Source organism: Sinocyclocheilus anshuiensis, unplaced genomic scaffold (genome assembly GCF_001515605.1).
Source record: "Sinocyclocheilus anshuiensis isolate Anshui unplaced genomic scaffold, SAMN03320099.WGS_v1.1 scaffold623, whole genome shotgun sequence".
NCBI classification, from domain to species: domain Eukaryota; kingdom Metazoa; phylum Chordata; class Actinopteri; order Cypriniformes; family Cyprinidae; genus Sinocyclocheilus; species Sinocyclocheilus anshuiensis.
In genome coordinates, this window is record NW_015548226.1 from 397,232 (window position 1) to 415,180 (window position 17,949).

At 34.9% G+C, this 17,949-nt stretch overlaps 1 long non-coding RNA gene across 3 annotated transcripts; it reads left to right on the forward strand.

The window, feature by feature from the left end:
- Window positions 1–285: 285 nt before the first annotated feature.
- Window positions 286–2,482, forward strand: LOC107654382 (uncharacterized). Of its 3 annotated transcripts, XR_001630329.1 has the most exons (4): window positions 286–296; window positions 662–788; window positions 1,773–1,968; window positions 2,048–2,482. It is a non-coding gene; the product is annotated as an uncharacterized LOC107654382 (long non-coding RNA). The 3 variants fall into 3 exon arrangements; XR_001630327.1 differs by lacking the exon at window positions 286–296 and having other exon boundaries at window positions 638–788; XR_001630328.1 differs by lacking the exon at window positions 286–296 and having other exon boundaries at window positions 638–788; window positions 1,799–1,968.
- Window positions 2,483–17,949: the final 15,467 nt, after the last annotated feature.

The window sequence follows — 17,949 nt, forward strand, 5'->3', positions numbered from 1 at the left end:
TTTTTGATCAAATAAATGCAGCCTTGATGAGCATAAGAGACTTCTTTAAAAAAACATTACAAGCCTTATCTGTGTAATAAAGTAGAATGACACAGGAACATTTTTTTTAACACATGAAGAAAGAGAGGTGCAAAAAGAAATGGAAAGCCAAGACACCAGCTGAAATTTATCAGTAATTAGAAAGCAATCCTGCCCCTAGTCAGTGGAAATTAATTTTAGTTGGTTCAGTCCCAAATGATGGCCTTTAAAAAGGTGTCTCATGACCAATGTGTCACACAAGAAACATTTCATGATGGGTAAAAGCAAAGAGCTGTCTCAAGTCCTTCGCAACCTTATTTTTGCAAAACATACTGATGGCATTGGTTACAGAAGGATTTCTATACTTCTGAATGTTCCAGTGAGCACTGTTGGGGCCATAATCCGGAAGTGGAAAGAACATCATTTAGAATATTAGAAATATATTTACCGAGAAAAATGGTGATGTGTTCAATACTTATTTTACCTGCTATAGCTAGATAGATAGATAGATAGATAGATAGATATTCCAGAAAGGTCATTATAGATAGTCAGTCAACTTTTTTTCTGGATACATCTCATGTTAAGAAATTCCTTTGGCCTTTTGGGCTTTTCTGACCAATGCACCCTTTTTCTCCAAACACAGGTGGGGCAATGAGGCAAATTCCCCTTCTCCCACCAAACGCAGGTGGAGTAAAGAGACCAATCCTCCAACAACAAGCGGGCCTATCGGTCTGGGAACAGATGGCTGTGCCATGCTTGAGCTTTCTCAGGTAGATCAAACAAAACGGCTCAACAATGAACAATCCTGAGAGAAAAGACAAAGAAAGGTCACATTTAGGAAATATGTAATTCCCGTTTATACAAACGTGATCAGTCTATACTCCCAACGCACAGCACGACGGCTGCTTCGTGAGCAGTAAAAATGGTATTTAAAAAAAACCCTCAAACAATAGACCCCTCTGACTTACCTGTGCATTCTTAGAGGATTAGCTTGCATGGTGAGACGCTAGGCCATCCTAGGAGAGGAAGAGGGGGCCGTAAAGGCTTTTAATCGATTCCCAGGCTGTCGGGACCACCGGCCTCACACAAGGGAGCTATTATGAATGTTACCTGCTTTCCAGTACCCAGAGGCTCAGTTCAAAGGGTCTTGAGATGGACTTTCAAGCCTGGTGGGGAAGTGTCACCCTACACCGCTGTGAACAGCGCGCAGGTTTTGATGATCCGAGGGCGAAATATCAATGGAACGCACAGCAGCTGTAAATGTGCACTCACCGCACAAACGACAACGCGGGGTGCTGGAGGTCAGATGAGGATAAGACTGCTCGAAATGGGGTTTTAATAAGTCTGTACAGATAGGGAGGTGATTAAAAACAGAAGTGGATAAGATACATTTGTAAAGCGCCGCGCTGGTAACGGTTTACGCCTCGGGTTATGTCTTAAAAGCGTGACTCACAACCGGCTTGTCAAACCGTGAATGCTATAAATGAAGTTTGATATATGATTGCTTGACTTGAATGCAGTTCGTACCTTCAAAGCATTTTCTAAAACAACACTATAGAAGAGATGATTAAGGTGTTTCTCTCATTTCCCTACATCATCTTGTTTTCTGTTCTCTTAGCCATAATTCTTTGAGGAAAAAGAAGTGCTAAAGTGCACTAGAGTTTCTTTGAGTGCAGAACTTGTACTAAAGGTTTTCGGATGTTTCAACCATGTGTGAAACCCTCATTATAATGTTTATGTCAAAACTCTAACAGGACTTTTCCTTGGTTTCTGTCTGCAGATGAAGGAAAACATGATCAAAGATGTGACTCACACTAACCAAATCCCACCAGAGATGTTGGATACAAAGGAGGATTGAAGTAAAATTCTTTTTTTTTTTTAAATAAAAAAAAATGCAAAGGAAACTGAGGTGCCAACATGTTAGGAGCAAAAAATCCCGAAAAACAAAAGGTTGCATCAGTAGTTCATGGGATTTTTCAAGGTTTGTCTTTTTATATCCTTTGCCTTATATTTACCTCTGTTGTCAAAGGATTGCTGTTCTGCTGCTACGATTCAAACACCTCAGAGATGAAGAGGATCCAAGATGGAAGCTTTAGTTGATGCTGTCATATCTGTGTAGCACTGCGGGTTCAACTCAAGGTTACCAGGTTCTTAGTGGCATCATTGCACCTGCCACAGAAGGAAGACGACGTGGATTTAACATTGTCCACAAACTGGTATCCCACAGGGTTCTGTCAGTGGACCGCTATCGTTATCTTTTCTAACAATTTGGCTTTGTTCATAAACTGAGTGGTGTAAAATTTTAGGAGTGCTATGAGACATCCATATGAAGGTAGAGCACGAGGCTCTGGGAAAATTAGAAATGGTCGTGAACAGGTCATTTGGAAGTATTATAGCTATATCACCTCCTCCCACTGGTGAGAAAAGGCTTTTTTCTTCCTTTAATTATAGGTTCACACCAACAATTCACACATAAATATTTTCACATTAGCTTCACTCATTAAACAATGTTGGAAAAACCTGTTGACCTGTGAAACAGCTGCAACTGATTTCTTGTGCAATTCTATATCTTCTCATAAATCATAAAAAAACGTTTCATTACAGTGTTAGTTCTTCATTTTGTTGTTGTTCATTTTCTGTGGAGCACAAAATTAGATATTATGCAGAATGTCTGTGCTGCTTTTTCCAAAAACCAGAACCAGAAACCAAAAAAGTTAAAACTAGGCCATGAAACCATTTATTCCATGCTCTATATTCCAAGTCTTCTGAAGCTAAATAATATTACATTTTTTTAAAGTTAGGAAAGATCAAAATGTAAAGTGATAGTTCACCCAAACATATGTGTGTGTGTGTGTTTTATGTTGTTTCCCAGGGTTTTTTTTTTTTTTTAACTCAATTTGTGTGTTACAGAAGAAAGTCATACTGTTTTAGAATGACTTGTGAGTAAATGATGCCAATATTAAAATTTTTGGGTAACCCATCTCTATGAAATCAACATTAAGTGACGTTTACAACCCGTTTTACTTCTAATCAATCATATTTAAGAGCAAATATGGATAATTAACAAGAACTAAACTGGAGTCTGAAAAGTAGGCCACACCAGAATGCAGCCAGTTTAGTAGGAAAGCTTTGAGAAGTAAATTTTTTTCGGAAACATTTTTGATTTAATATTATAAAGACGATCACATTAAGACCAAGAACACGTATTATAAAAGATCGATTTCATGTTGAGTTGAAGTTGTTAGTGCAAATGAGATTTTGAGACTTACAGCGGAGAACATTTCCAGCGAATAACTTTTGTAAATAACTTTTGTCTGTTCCTCACATAAAGCTATTGTAAGGGTCCAGAAGACTTGGAATTTAATGAACGAGTTGCATGAACTACTTTTATCGTCCCGCTTTGTTATTTTCGTTGAGTTAGGTGAGTAAATGACAACATAATTTTCATTTTTGGGTGAACTATTCCTTTAACCTTTCCCTATGACATACTTCGAGAGTTTTATAACTTTCACCAAGCGTTAATTCCCATTAAACTCTGACAGGCGCTGTTGGGAAGATGATTGTGAGCCGGCACAGTATAGTGAGAGCAGCAGCCTCAGCCCTGACATCTGCCCAGGTCCTAAACACTTCTCGTCCTGCTGTGTCCTTCAGTTTACAGCAGCAAGATCCAAGATGACGACTGCCTGCGAGATCCAGTTGCAGGTAACTGTGTGTGAAACCCTCCTTATTTTCTTGAGCAATCTGTTTTTGACCTAGTAGTAGATATAGTTTAATGTCCTTCTCATCTGAAATGGTTTGGAGCTGATGAATAAATGAGATACAGGAAAGGCCGCTGCGAGGAGTCCACAGAGACTCGGTCTCGAACAAAGCTGGAATTAGTGTCAGCCTAACGTTCTGTACCCTGCGCTGAAGAATACGAGCATCACTGCCTCATTATCTCCAATAAGCATCAATTAGCTGCTCTGTAACAATACCACTACTACACATGCCAACAAGGGCGATTTAAATAGGACTATTAAAAGCAAAATGATCTGTTTATGATAATGAGATGAGGATTAGGTACTGTTATATAGTTTCTTTTTATAAAGTTATGAATATAAATGACGGCTTTGTTATGTCTGAGTTTTAAGTTCTGAATGTAAATAATCAGAGCTATGTTAAATAACCCCAAGGTTACCGCTAAAATTCATAGGACTCAGGATCATTTTCATGGGTGGATCAGTAACATTCGTGTTTGATCATCTTGCACTTAGAGGTCTATGTTTTGTAAAGGATTAGTTCAGCAAAAAATAAAACCTCTGTTGTGATTTACATGATTTTCTTGCTGTGGTACACTAAAGGAGATATTTTACTGAAAGATCACACTACTTATTTCTGTATAAATACATGCAGAGAGAGAGAGAAACTTGTGTAAGTGTAAATAATTTAAATAAAATACAATTGTTTATTATATATATATATATATATAAAATAAATAAAATAAGTATTGAACACATCACCATTTTTCTCAGTAAATATATTTCTAAAGGTGCTGTTGACATGAAATTTTCATCAGATGTCGGTAACTACCCAAGTAATCCATACATACAAAGAAAACAATACAAATAAGTTCAGAAATGAAGTTCTGTGTAATAAAGTAGAATGACACAGGGAAAAAGTAAACACAAAGAAAGGGAGGTGCAAAAAGGCATGGAAAGCCAAGACACCAGCTGAAATCTATCAGTAATTAGAAAGCAATCCTGCTACAAAGCATTAAATAAATTTCAGTAGTTCAATACTTTTTCCCTGTGTAATTCCATTTTATTACACATAACTTAATTTCTGAACGTATTTGTTTTGTTTTCTTTGTATGGATGGACAGCTTGGTTTGTTACCGACATCTGGTGAAAATTTCATGTCAACAGCACCTTCAGAAATATATTTACTGAGAAAAATAGTGACGTGTTCAATACTTATTTTACCCGCTGTATATATATATATATATATATATATATATATATATATATGCACAGTAATCAGGGGATGAATTTATTATATATATATTATTTCAAATTGATTTTAATTGTTTTTTTTTTTTTCCAAAATATGTACAATAACTGTGTGTATATTATATTATAATGAATAATAGGGCTGTGCGATATTGAAGAAAAATGCGATAACTCATTAAATAATGCAATATTCGATATGCGATACGATAATGCTTAAAGTGCCACATGCTCAGATGAAACAGTTTTACTCTGTACCAAGAGTTCCTGTAAAACCACAACAAATTCCTTGTGTTTGCGCACACTTAAGTGGTGAATAAAGCTCATCCTGATTCTAATATAACTAGTATACATGTTTCACTTTTTCTGAGAAGAAAGCACCCCTACAACAACTTCTGAAAGTGAACGGCAGTGTTGGGGGTAACGCATTACAAATAACGCACGTTACGTAATCAGATTACTTTTTTCAAGTAACTAGTAAAGTAACGTATTATTTTTTATTTAGAAGGAAATATCTGAGTTACTTTTTCAAATAAGTAACACTAGTTACTTTGTTTCCCATGTCTTGACTGACAGCTCTCGTGTTGCCATGTTGAGAAAAATGGGGAGTAAGTGCAGAGGCGTGGTGTGCGCTGTGATGTTACTGTAGTTCTAGATTACCCTACAACAACTTCTGAAAGTGAACGGTAGTGTTTTACTCTAGCATTACATAAAAATTTCATTTTAACATTTAACATTTACTCTATGAATTCAATATGCACTGATTCTTACTTAAGCTACAAAAGTTATTTAGGTAAGAGCAGTGAGTTATTTTCTCTTTGTCTTTTGTTCATGGCCCCAAATATTGCAAGCCGTAGCGATATGTACATTTGCGATATTTCGATAATTTCGATATATTGCACAGCCTTAATTAATAATATAATTAATGAATTACATTATATTATTTTTTAAGGCCCCTAGTTACTAATATATATATATATATGACCCAGACTGGTGTTGAACCCAAGATAACAGCTCTTATATGTCATGAACATTGGCATAAGCCACTGTGCCACAGCTTTGACCCATTTATGTTTAATAGAGGAGAAAAATTAATACGCACATAGAATGACAGGAGTGTGAGTAAGCTACTTTAATTATTAATAAAAAAAACTATTTAGAACTCTGATATATGTTTTTGTGGTCTGTTTTTATTTATTTATTTACTGTTCAAAGCTTCATCCTTCTTTGTGTCCATATGGATTTTTTTAACATCTGCCTTGTTTGTGCAAAAGTCGCATCAATTATTAGAAACACAAGACATAAAAAGTGTTTGTGTAAATCACCCTATATCCATCCACACATACGTAAATAGTTTATGCTAATATTCTCGTGACAGCTGGGAGAATGAAGGACAGGCTTCTTATTTACAACAGATTTTCTTAATTAAAGACTCGTAATCACACTCACAAGCTTCAAACAGTCTGCGCAGGTATCACAGGATTTCCTTATTTCTTTCTCTTGTGCATGTGCAGTATTACACTCATCACACAGTTTTAGGGCGAGAGGACATGTTACTGTCATTGAGACTTTAGCAAACATTAACTTATCTCAGCTAAGGGACAATTCACTGCTATGAGTTGCTTTCTGGTTTCATACAAAAATAAGCAATGATGTATGATTGATTACCTTGTCTGAACAATCTAGACATCTTCAATCTTTTTAGGAGATCCTTTCATGCACAGGGCCTCTTTTTTACATAAAAGAATCCAAAAAAAAAGTGGAAGATGTTACAAATTGCATGCAACTGAGAGTTAAATTTCAAATCGAAGTGTTGTGCCATATTAATATATTTACATATATTTGCATATTTTGCAAAGCCATTAAAATGATTAATGTACAGCTTTCTGTACAATTGTAGGCTACATTTTAATGTGGAAGGGACAATGAAACATTTAGCCGAACTTTAGCTTTGGTTCAAGTTGACTTAATGTTTTATTTTTGTGTAACGCATATTTTCATCTTTTTTATAGAATTAGATTCAGATCAAACAATAATTGGCAGACCCCCTGCGGTACCGCTGCGGACCCCCTGTCGAAGACCCCTAAGGTAGAATTTTTATGTTCTAGTTTATGAGCTGACTAATACAGAGTTGTGTGTCAAAATATACTTATGATTTTAGCCTGCAGATCATAAAAAGATGGAAAAATCCCGTTAAGGGAGAGAATTCGAGCCATATCCAGAGACTCGGATCTGTAAGTAACCACCTAGCAATCACACCTTCAAACATTCAGAAAATGTTAAAATCTGGTTTGGTTCCAAAATTGCTGTTCGGAGAATAGAACAATCCTTTTCATTTGCTGTTTTTGTTTGTTAAATTCTATGCAATGATCCCTGTCATTTGACAAAATGTTGTGGTTTTGGATGTGCGCACATATATAGGTCTGCCAGGGGAAAAAAAATCATTACTAAAATCATTGAATCATTACTCACTGGCCTTGAAATTTTGTTTCTCCAGCTATTTTGACAGTAACTCCAGAACACTGAAATGATTAGCTGTCACAGTGTGTTGGGTAATGACATTCGTTGCGGTGCACCCTACATACTAATAATGCCAATAGTCTCATTGTGTTTAACGTGCCGTCCTGCATCCAATTTCCCACCAACAAAATCCTGTCATTGAGGATAAGTCCAATCTTCAAACCAACCAGCTATTAGTATATCCCTCCAGGTCCATTTGCATATTTATTGCCCAATCAAAGCAGCTCCTGTCATATCTCAAACATATGTTTGCCTGGACGCGCTCAAAGAATTCCCTGGCTATTTTAAATGATGGCTTTTTAAAGGATTATGAAGAGGTCGCAGATGAACTTTTAGTGATGTAAATAATCACTCGCATCTTGGAAAGCTTCCGAAAAGTAAATATATTAGACTCTGAAGGCTTATCTGCAGTGGATGTGAATGCATGCTAAATGGTTCTTGGGCAGTATGAATGAACTGTATCCTTCCTGATAACAAGCTTAAAAATGAATCGAGTCATTTGCATTTATTGCAGTAATTGCTACTGCAACCAATTGAAGTGGTTGCACTTGCATATCTACACTAAATGCAATAATGTGGCAGATTTGCAAGAGAAGTGCATGACTGCATTGCTGGCACCGATGTGTTTGCCTGATTTGACGTGTCTGTTTAACTCGGTGGACACAGCGGGTGAGAGATTGTGAGGAGCCTGATAAGTCATTTATGATGCCAACTACATTCATCTCAAAGGGGAAGGGTACTAGTAGAGTTAGACTGACGTGCGAGACTCCTGTGTTGAATGTCACTTAGATTTTTTGCTGAAAGGAAGGTGGCTCACACAAAAAGCTGTTTCCTTTCCTCTGAGTGCACCAGTGCAGAAAGTGTGTGTGTCTCTGCTGCTGAATGTTCGAATGCAGAAATGCCATTTAAATGAATAGTACAGCTAATATGCATTTGCTGAATATACTGTGTATGTATATATATATACACAGTATATGTATATATACTGTATATATTCTGGATGCATAAAATTGATCAAAAGTGACAGTGAAGTCGTACAGAGTCCTGTACAAAAAGTATATCAAAGTCTTTTCAACATTGATAATAATAAGAAATGTTTGTTGAGCAGCAAATCAACATATTAGAATGATTTCTGAAGGATCATGTGACACTGAAGACTGGAGTAAGAATGATTTCTGAAGGATCATGTGACACTGAAGACTGGAGTAATGATGCTGAAAATTCTGATTTTCTTCACAGATATAAATTACATTTTAAAATGCATTCATATAGTAAGCGCTTATTTTAAATGGCAACAATATTTCTCAATATTGCAATTTTTACTATATTTTTGATCAAATAAATGCTGCCTTGGTGAGGATTCATAAACGTTAAAATCTTACTAACCCACACTTTTGAATGGTAATGTATATGAACATGTTCCATAAAATTTCACAGCCAGAAAGTGTCCAAAACCTTTTGGCTTTCATTTTAACAATATATTTATTACTTCGTATTTCGTAAACTTCTTTTGTGAAAATGTTTTGATTAAAAAGTGCTGAATTGCTCTAAAATGTCACATGTTTTGATATTTTGTTATATAATACAAAGAATGCATTATAAATTATAGCTTAAATGTCCATATACCCTTTGGGACCATGTGTATGTTTGTTTTTATAAATTGAATAGATTCATATAGCGCAATTACTTAAGTGACACATTTATTGTGCTTTTGTGAAGCCTGAAAGCATCTTCTTCCATTCATTTTTGCATAAAAAAACAGATTATTATTTAAAATTTCTCCTTTTGTGTTCCACAAAAGAAAGTAAGTCTAAACAGGTTAGAAATGACATGAGGGTGCGTAAATGATGATGCAATTGTCTTTTTGAATGAACTGTTTGTTTATCTGTAAGACAGTATTTCCTGTATGAATCATTCAGTTGCATCAGTGATGTTATGGCAAGAAATTCTGTCATAAATCTTACCAACACCTGAGCTATATATAAATGTGGCAACAACCCAAAGAAAGCGTGGTTATTAGATTCATAAACATACTCGTGACAGTCAGATGCTGGTAAGAGATTCTGGAAGAATCTGTAAATAACTCCGAGAAGTGCGCAGGAGGTGGACTGATGGAGATAATGAAGGTGCAGGAGGAAACCGTAAACTGCTAAAAATGCCAAACGTCAGTATCACACTGCTGACTTTTTATTGGGAAAACAGGGGGCAGGTGGGGGCGTGGGTGGAGGGGTTTGATATGAAAATGATCTCATAATTACAGGACGATCAGCTCATATGCAAACTATGAGCTACAAATCTGAGCCTCTTAGGCACAGCCACAGATTTCCTCAAGGTTAAATTAAAGAAGTATTCTGCGTTCAATATGGAAAGTAATTTAACAAACTTTTGTTTTGATTTTTTTCCCCTCAGTTTGTAAAAAAATCACAAATTCAGTGTAGAGTAATGCACTTACAGCAAAAATGATGCAAGACATTGTCGTGTTAATAGTTGCACGATTAGCAGCAGCTCTGTTCACTTAATCAGCTGTAATCATGAGAAGTGTTTGTCTTGTTCCTGATTCACAGTCTCTGCAGTTTTTGATCATTTTATTGCCTAATTTAGCTATTTTTCTTGAAGGAAAATGGCAGATAACAATGCTTAGCCATTTCACACTTCATTCCAGCCCAGGTGAGAATAATATCTAATACATTATTACCACTTTCACACTTTACCACAAAATCATGCTGTTCACAGAAACCTACTTAATGCTTTTGGGACAAATTGTAAAGCTTCTTAAATTAGTACAGTAAGATACAGAGAGAGAGAGGGTTTGAGGTCAGATTTATTTTATTTTTTTTAAGAAATCTCTTATACTCACCAAGGCTGCATTTATTTGATCAAAAATACAGTAATATTGTGAAATATTATAAAACAATTTAAATAGCTATTTTCTAATTACTGTATTTTAAAATGTAATTTATTCCTGTGATGCAAAGATAATTTTTTTGCAGCCATTACTCCACACTTCATTGTCACGTGATCCTTCAGAAATCATTCTAATATGCTGATTTGCTGCTCAAGAAATATTTATCATTATTATTGTTATATGCATGTATAAATTGTGTGTCTGTTAGGTTTAAATTCATTCCATTGCCCAGTTTAGCCGCCATCATCAAACTAGGGAGGGTGAGTAAGTTTACTACTGTTTTGATTGTTGGACGAGTAGATAAGTTTGCCTCAGTCATAACATAGATCTGAAGGGGCACTTGAGTGATTACGCGTGCAGCACTTAAGAGGCAATTATCCATCAATGTGCCCTGGTCCCCATTCGAGCATGGTGCTCATCCTTTTTTAATGCTGTTGAATGGAGCACGCAGTCTCCATCGCAGCAGGGGGCTTCTGGGTTATTATTGTTATATTGCAAACAGCTGTACATGCTTAATAGTTGTGAAAAAGAACAGCATTTATTTGACATATATATATATATATATGTGTGTGTGTGTATATATATATATATATATATATATAGTTACATTATAAATGATTATCAATGTCTTTTGTCACTTTTGAATAATTTAATGGATCTTTGCTGAATAAACATTTTCATTTATCTCTATATATAGATTTTTGCATCTGAAGTCTTTATGTGTGTGTGTGTGTGTGTGTGTGTGTGTGTGTGTGTATGAAGATTTCAGATGCAAAAACCTCTTAAGTCCGTCTGAGATTTTTCTGAGAATTTTTCTTTTAAATTAGCATTTTTATCAGGCTCCTATGTTTACATTCAGTACTTTCACTTTTAATGTCAAATAAAAGGTTTGCCGCTGAATGGAGCACGCGGTCTCCCCCGGCTCAGAGCTGTAAGGCTGTGCTCTGGTGTCTCACGCCACTCGCACACACACACACACACACACACACACACACACACACACACACACACACACACACACAGACAGAGCTCTTGCTCTAGTTCTCCTAGACAGACTCATTTCACCAGCCTGATGCTCTGAACTACTTTTGAGGATAACCATCCACGTATATGTATATGCATGGAATGTATAAAAGGCCAGGAATTTCCTGGCTCTTAAAGACTCACAATAGACCATGATGCTATTTACTTTCTTTAATCTTTTATGAAAAATATAATCATTTATTCCTTTGCTTTTTAGGTAATGTCATTGATCCCTGATGTCACCCATGTAATCGCTTTAATATCTTGCCTTATTTGTTTATACAGTACATCAAATTACTTAAATTACTATTAAGTAAAATAGCATTGTTTCTCCTAAAATTCCTTTGGACAAACACAACTATACATGAATTACACACAGTTTTTGGCATACAGTAAGAGTATAGCTATAAAAACAATGTGGGTAGCAGCTAAGATAACTTTCAGTTAGCACACTCTGGTTCCCTCAGGAAAACCTTTTGGATTATTGCAGAAAATAAGCTCTGTGACCAACAAAAGTTTATGATTCTTATACATTTTGTTCATCATGATTATATTCACAAATGAAGACAGCTTTTATTAATTTTGTAGCCTAAATATGATCACCAGAAGTAAAAAAAAACTACAACACGATCGCATGACTTCAACCACCGTTAAGCTTCTGCAACTCTTTTATTTTTTATTTATAAAACATATTCCTGAAAGTTTGAGGTAGAGTTTGCACAGTTATAAACACAATGAAGCTATAAAAGCAGATTATTGAGTAGATTAGTTTATTTTTTTTTGGCTGATGATGTTTAATGCCTCTCATTTAGCCAATTAAACAAGCTTTAAAAAATCACAGTGGGGTCTTACTGTTATATTATGATGTATTTAACTAATAACCCATTCAAAACCCCATTTGAAAATGGAAAATGCAGAAATGCTAATATGTTTTTTTTTTTGTTCTTGCCTACAAATGCTTGCAAACTTTGGTAAATTGGTGTGAGATATCATTGAGGTCTTGTCTGAAACTCTTCAGAGGGTCTACTTTGAGAATCGAGAGAATCTCAGTGCTGTTTAGAGGAAACAATTGAGATATGTATTGAAAGAGTCGTCATCTGTGACTTTTCTCTCCAGCAGACATCTTTCTCTCGCTCTTTTCTCTACATGCAGACATGCAACAATGTCTTGTGGGATCTGTCCTCAACAGTGGTAACAGACACACAACTAGTCTTAAGCCTTTTATCTGTCCTTGTACGGTCTATTGTGTGAGAGCAGAATTACTGCCTATTTAACAATGCATCATCTCAGACACACATTTGCATTATGTGTCCTGATTACATTGGGGGTGGCAGGCTCTTTCTGGATTTATTTATAGCTGATTATCGCTAGAGAGTCAGTGTAAATACTTCAAATCCAAAATAGCAACTCTTCTGTCAGAGATTATGCGTTCAAATGTCTCTTATGAGCTCTGATAACAGATATTGAATATTATTGCTCTAAAATCCAAAATCTGAGTCAACAACCTTGGTGGAAGAAGTTTATTGATACAACTAATATTAATAAATGCAATTATTTATGGAGCATTAGTGTGTTTGATCATATAATGGTCGGATTTTTAGATGTCTCTCCTAAAATTCAGTTCAAAAATAAACACAAATGAGTGAGTTGTTGATATAGAGTGTAGAGTGTTAATATGAATTTGCTTCTCAGATCATTTTGTCTTGGGAAAATTTGATGGTTATATGTATAAAAGCTTATTTCTTATTTCGGAATAAAATAATAATAGATGTAATATGGTAAAAATTGAGATAAATTCTCATATCTAATAAAACAGATAGGTTTAATATAAGAAAATTGCATTGTGAGAGAGAGTCAGAATTATGAGATTTTTTTATATACTCTGAGGCAAGATTCATAAGGAATGTTTGAGCACATATCTTGAAATCTGATCCCACTATTCTGTAAACAAAAACAAAACAATAAACCACAAAAGGCCGTTTTAAAGTGATTTTACCATGGTTAGAGTTCACACCATGCCTAACAACACCCTTTAAAAATGGTTAAACCATACACGGAGCCACAAAAAATAAAATATATTGTTCAACATCACTGAACCAATTTATATACATCAGTGTATACCAACAATGGGTTAAATAAGGTAGAAATGGCTCTTTTAGGCAGTAGCTTACGTAATTTTTACAGTATGCTAACTCGTGGCTTATTGCTTCAAAGTGCTGGGATGTGGGATGTTAAAGACAGGTACAGAGAGAAATATTACCGGGTAAAAAGTGAATTTCAAAGTTGTCTCCAGTTCACAGTTGTTTGATGGTTATTTAATAGGCTACATCAATCCCGATTCAGTTGCTTTTGTCATTCTCTTGCTTTTGTCATGTATAACTTTGTGTTAATATTCTGGCTCGTGTTCCACAAAAGAAGAACGGTGGATATTTTTCATGTCTTGCTCATGATTAGGTGCTGACTCTGATATAATGATGACGACGTACATCTTGCGCGTTCGTCTTCCACAGCTACTGCGGCTCCGCTGGGACGCGCCAGATCCCGCTGGGATTTCCTCCATACTCTCAGCACGGCTATTTGTGCTACACCTTGTTAGAACGAGGCAGAAAGTGCAAGAAAAATGTGTGGGGTTGAGGAGTAAACTATAAAAAGAATCCGTCACTACTGTGTTCAGGCTGGGAGCAGGAATAGCTAAGCTATTGGTAAACAGCTTGTCGGTTAAGGTTCACATAACATGATTACCGAAGCAAAAATGACGCAAAACTTAATTTTGCTCAAATGGGGACACTTTCTCCTTCAAAACTAGGCATGAGGCAGAAACTACAAAAATAAATGACTTCAACTAATGAACTTTTAACATGCAATACAAAATCTCATTGCGAAAGCTTTAACATGCGGAAATGCAACAAATGAGTCGTGTTTCACGAACAATCCTTATGAATAATTCTTATGGTCAATAAAATTCTTATGGAGTCAGTCGCAACGATTTGTGAAATAGCACTGAACTCGCTCGTTTTTTTAGTGGTTTGAATCAGATTCAATCAGTCAGTGAATCGTTCAGAATGATTCACAACCGACTCTCACACTGAACCGCGAGTCATTTTTCAGTTAGGTCTGATTCTAAATGAGCCATGAATCGTATGTATATTTTATGTATATTATATTTTTACTGATTGATATTATCATAGTTATATTGTAGTGTATTAACATTTTTACTTATAATTCAATCTGATACAAAAACTATTTGTATATAATAATTTCATATATTTATGATGGTATAGCTTATTGTTTACTCAAATTAATATTATCAGTGCAAATACGGTAGCAACATTTTAGGTTTTACTATTTTAACTTAAATTTACAGTTAAATACCGTAATTTCATTAACTGATATAAAGTTACTATACCAACCTATTGAAGTACTGAAATCTGTTTTGTACCTTTGTAATACACTGATAACCACCAAATGCAGGTGGTGATGAGAAAGTCACATGATGAACCAAAGCCCATCACAAGCAGCTTTTAAATAATAACATATATAGAAGGTGCACAGCGTCATTCCCACAAACACCAAACACCATCATGGTAACACACATGAAACTGAAATAATGCAATAAACATTCATTTAACAACATTAGGTGTAACACACAACCCTAATATACAAAACTGATAAAAAAAAACTAAGAAGAAACATAGTTATTTCAACAAAAAAACATAAAATTTTAAATGTAACGCAGGGAATTTTGGGAATGTCAATTTACAGTTATTTACTGTAAATTATACAGTCTTTTTCACTTCCAAAAACGGTATACTACCGTAAAATTAATGTCCAATACATGTAATGTCCAATACAGTTTTTCACTGTATATAGTAGGGGAATTTACCGTTAACCATTTAACAGGATTTTACTGTAGCATTTTTACAGTCTTTTACCGTTAAATTCACGGTAATTTTTTGCAGTGTATTGTATATAATTTTTTAAAAATGATTAATGATTCTAAAGTTTGATTCAAATAATTCAGAGTGTAAATGGAGGTGTGAAAATAATTTTTAACGATAATTTCATGATTTAAATATGTATTGATCAGCACTATGGTTTTGCACTGAAATACCTTGTGCTAAATTGGCGCAAATGGTTTAGTGAATTCTGCTCTTTCTTAACTTCATGGAGCCGATTCATACGTAACAATGTTAATAACAGGACAAGAGGGCTCTCAGGTTTAATTAAGAGGGAGCTATCTCTGCCCACACATCTTTAAAAATAGATTTCACATCCACCGTAACCTCAAGGTTTCTCTGGTTAATATGCCAAAGCGTTATCAGATCAAAGAAAGAGAACTAGAAAGGCAAAAAACAGTTGTCTGACCTGGACGAGACATTAGAGGAGCTCGATGAGTCCAAGCTTTCTGTTCACAGTCTTTGCTGATGCTGACAATTCCAGTACAGGCCACATATACGGGAAGAAATGAATTAAACCATGTCATCTGTAGTAACGTGCTTGCATTAGAGGGGAGTGGTATGAACAAAATCTTATAATGTGAGTAGTTTTTTAAATCATTACATGTGACCCTGGACCACAAAACCAGTCATAAGGGTCAATTTTTTTAAATTGAGACTTGTACATCACCTGAAAGCTGAATAAATACGCTTTCCATTGATGTATGGTTTGTTAGGATAGGACAATCAGATATTTAATATATAAAATAATGTGTTTTTTACATGTAATATATATGTAATATAAAATAATTCAATGAACAATTGTGTGATACACACACACACACACACACACATATATATATATATTAATATCAAATGAAAAACATCTTCACATGATGTTGAATTTAAAACAAAAATGCTAAAGTAAACTATTATTAAAAGCATTATCATTGTATATTAAAATATAGTTATGTTTGCTTATAATTCAATGATTTTTAAAATATATATATAAGTAATTCATATAACAATATTTGTATTAAATATGTTTATTAAATAGTATTGAATTAATTTATGTACTAGATGTTAACTATTAAAATAATTAGTTATTTTTATTATTTTAAACACTTATATAATGTATATATTTAATAATTTCATATATTTATTTATATATATGTTTGGTTAATGCCTACTTTTTCATTTTTATTTTTTTATAGTAATTCTTTTCTTTTATTTTAAGCTTGATAGACATCCAAAAATCCAAGGGGGGAAAAAAACACAAATTCACAACAAAAATGTAAAACATTAAAATGAATGTTATCCCTGTAAATTAAAATTCTATGAAAAATGATATATAAATAGTTATTATTAGTAGTAATATATTAAATAGTATTTAATTAAAAATATTATTTTAATCATTAATGTATTTACTTAATTGTCTACATTTAACAATTTTATGTATTTATATATAATTTATATATCCAAAAGTCATTAAAAAAAAAAACAAAAAAAAAACTTTAAATTTGTGTAACACCTGAATTCAAAACAAAAATGCAGAATATTCAGTTTAATATTATACAAGTCTAAATTCAGAATTGATTGTCGACCACTGAATTCAGTTTCGCATTGTACATCAATAACATGTTTATCCTAGTTTCTTTGTAGATCTCGCATGTCCACTGCTGGCTGCATGGACCTTTTTTGCTGGCTGACACATTTCTACAATCACACAGTACTGTATACATTATCATTTATTTATGTGTTATATTATATAGCACTACTTAAATGTTGTAACGAGATGCTGAATTATGAGCAATGATGAGATTGAATGACATATGTGATACTCTGCTTTGACTTAATTACAATTCCACAAGACACGACGAGCCAATATAAAGCTAAAAATCGCGTTCGCTCGCTCTCACCCATCTGTCAGGCATCGGGGCATAACTCCATCTCCATAGCAGACAGACTGAGCGCGCGGCACATAGACATCTTAATGTTTCCGAGAGCCTCCCGTCCCCCCGTAGAGTTTCCCCCTCCACACACCACTCAATCCACAGTTAAGATATCTTGTTAGTAGATAACAAGTGGTCTCTGCTGGGATTTCGATAGGCACACTTTTATTCCACCAGAGGATGTCTTTCCGGGCTGCATGAAGTGTGGAAGGAAAGAAAGCGGGGAAAAAAAATAAAAAAAGAGCTTGCTGTCAATTATCTTCCCTCCTCCAAGCTCCAGGAGAAAGGGAGCGGGGAATGTTGGGTCCTGAGCTGCGGGCTGTCCATCAAGACCCGACTCACACCAGCTCTGCCAGGCCTGAAAAATGAATGGGAGCAGAGCGAGTCACAGAGACGCTGGGAGAAAAAAAGAGCCTGTCCTTTTGACTTGTGTTAAAGGTGTCTGTGTCTACAGCTGTTATAGCAGACCACACTGCAACCCGCTGCTTAGAACTGGTGGATAGATTGACTTACATTTATGTGGATGATGTTCATAACTTAAACTTTGCACTGTTTATGTGCATTGTCGATACGTTAAATAATGTGATTTGTTGAGAAGTCTGTTGTTTTTC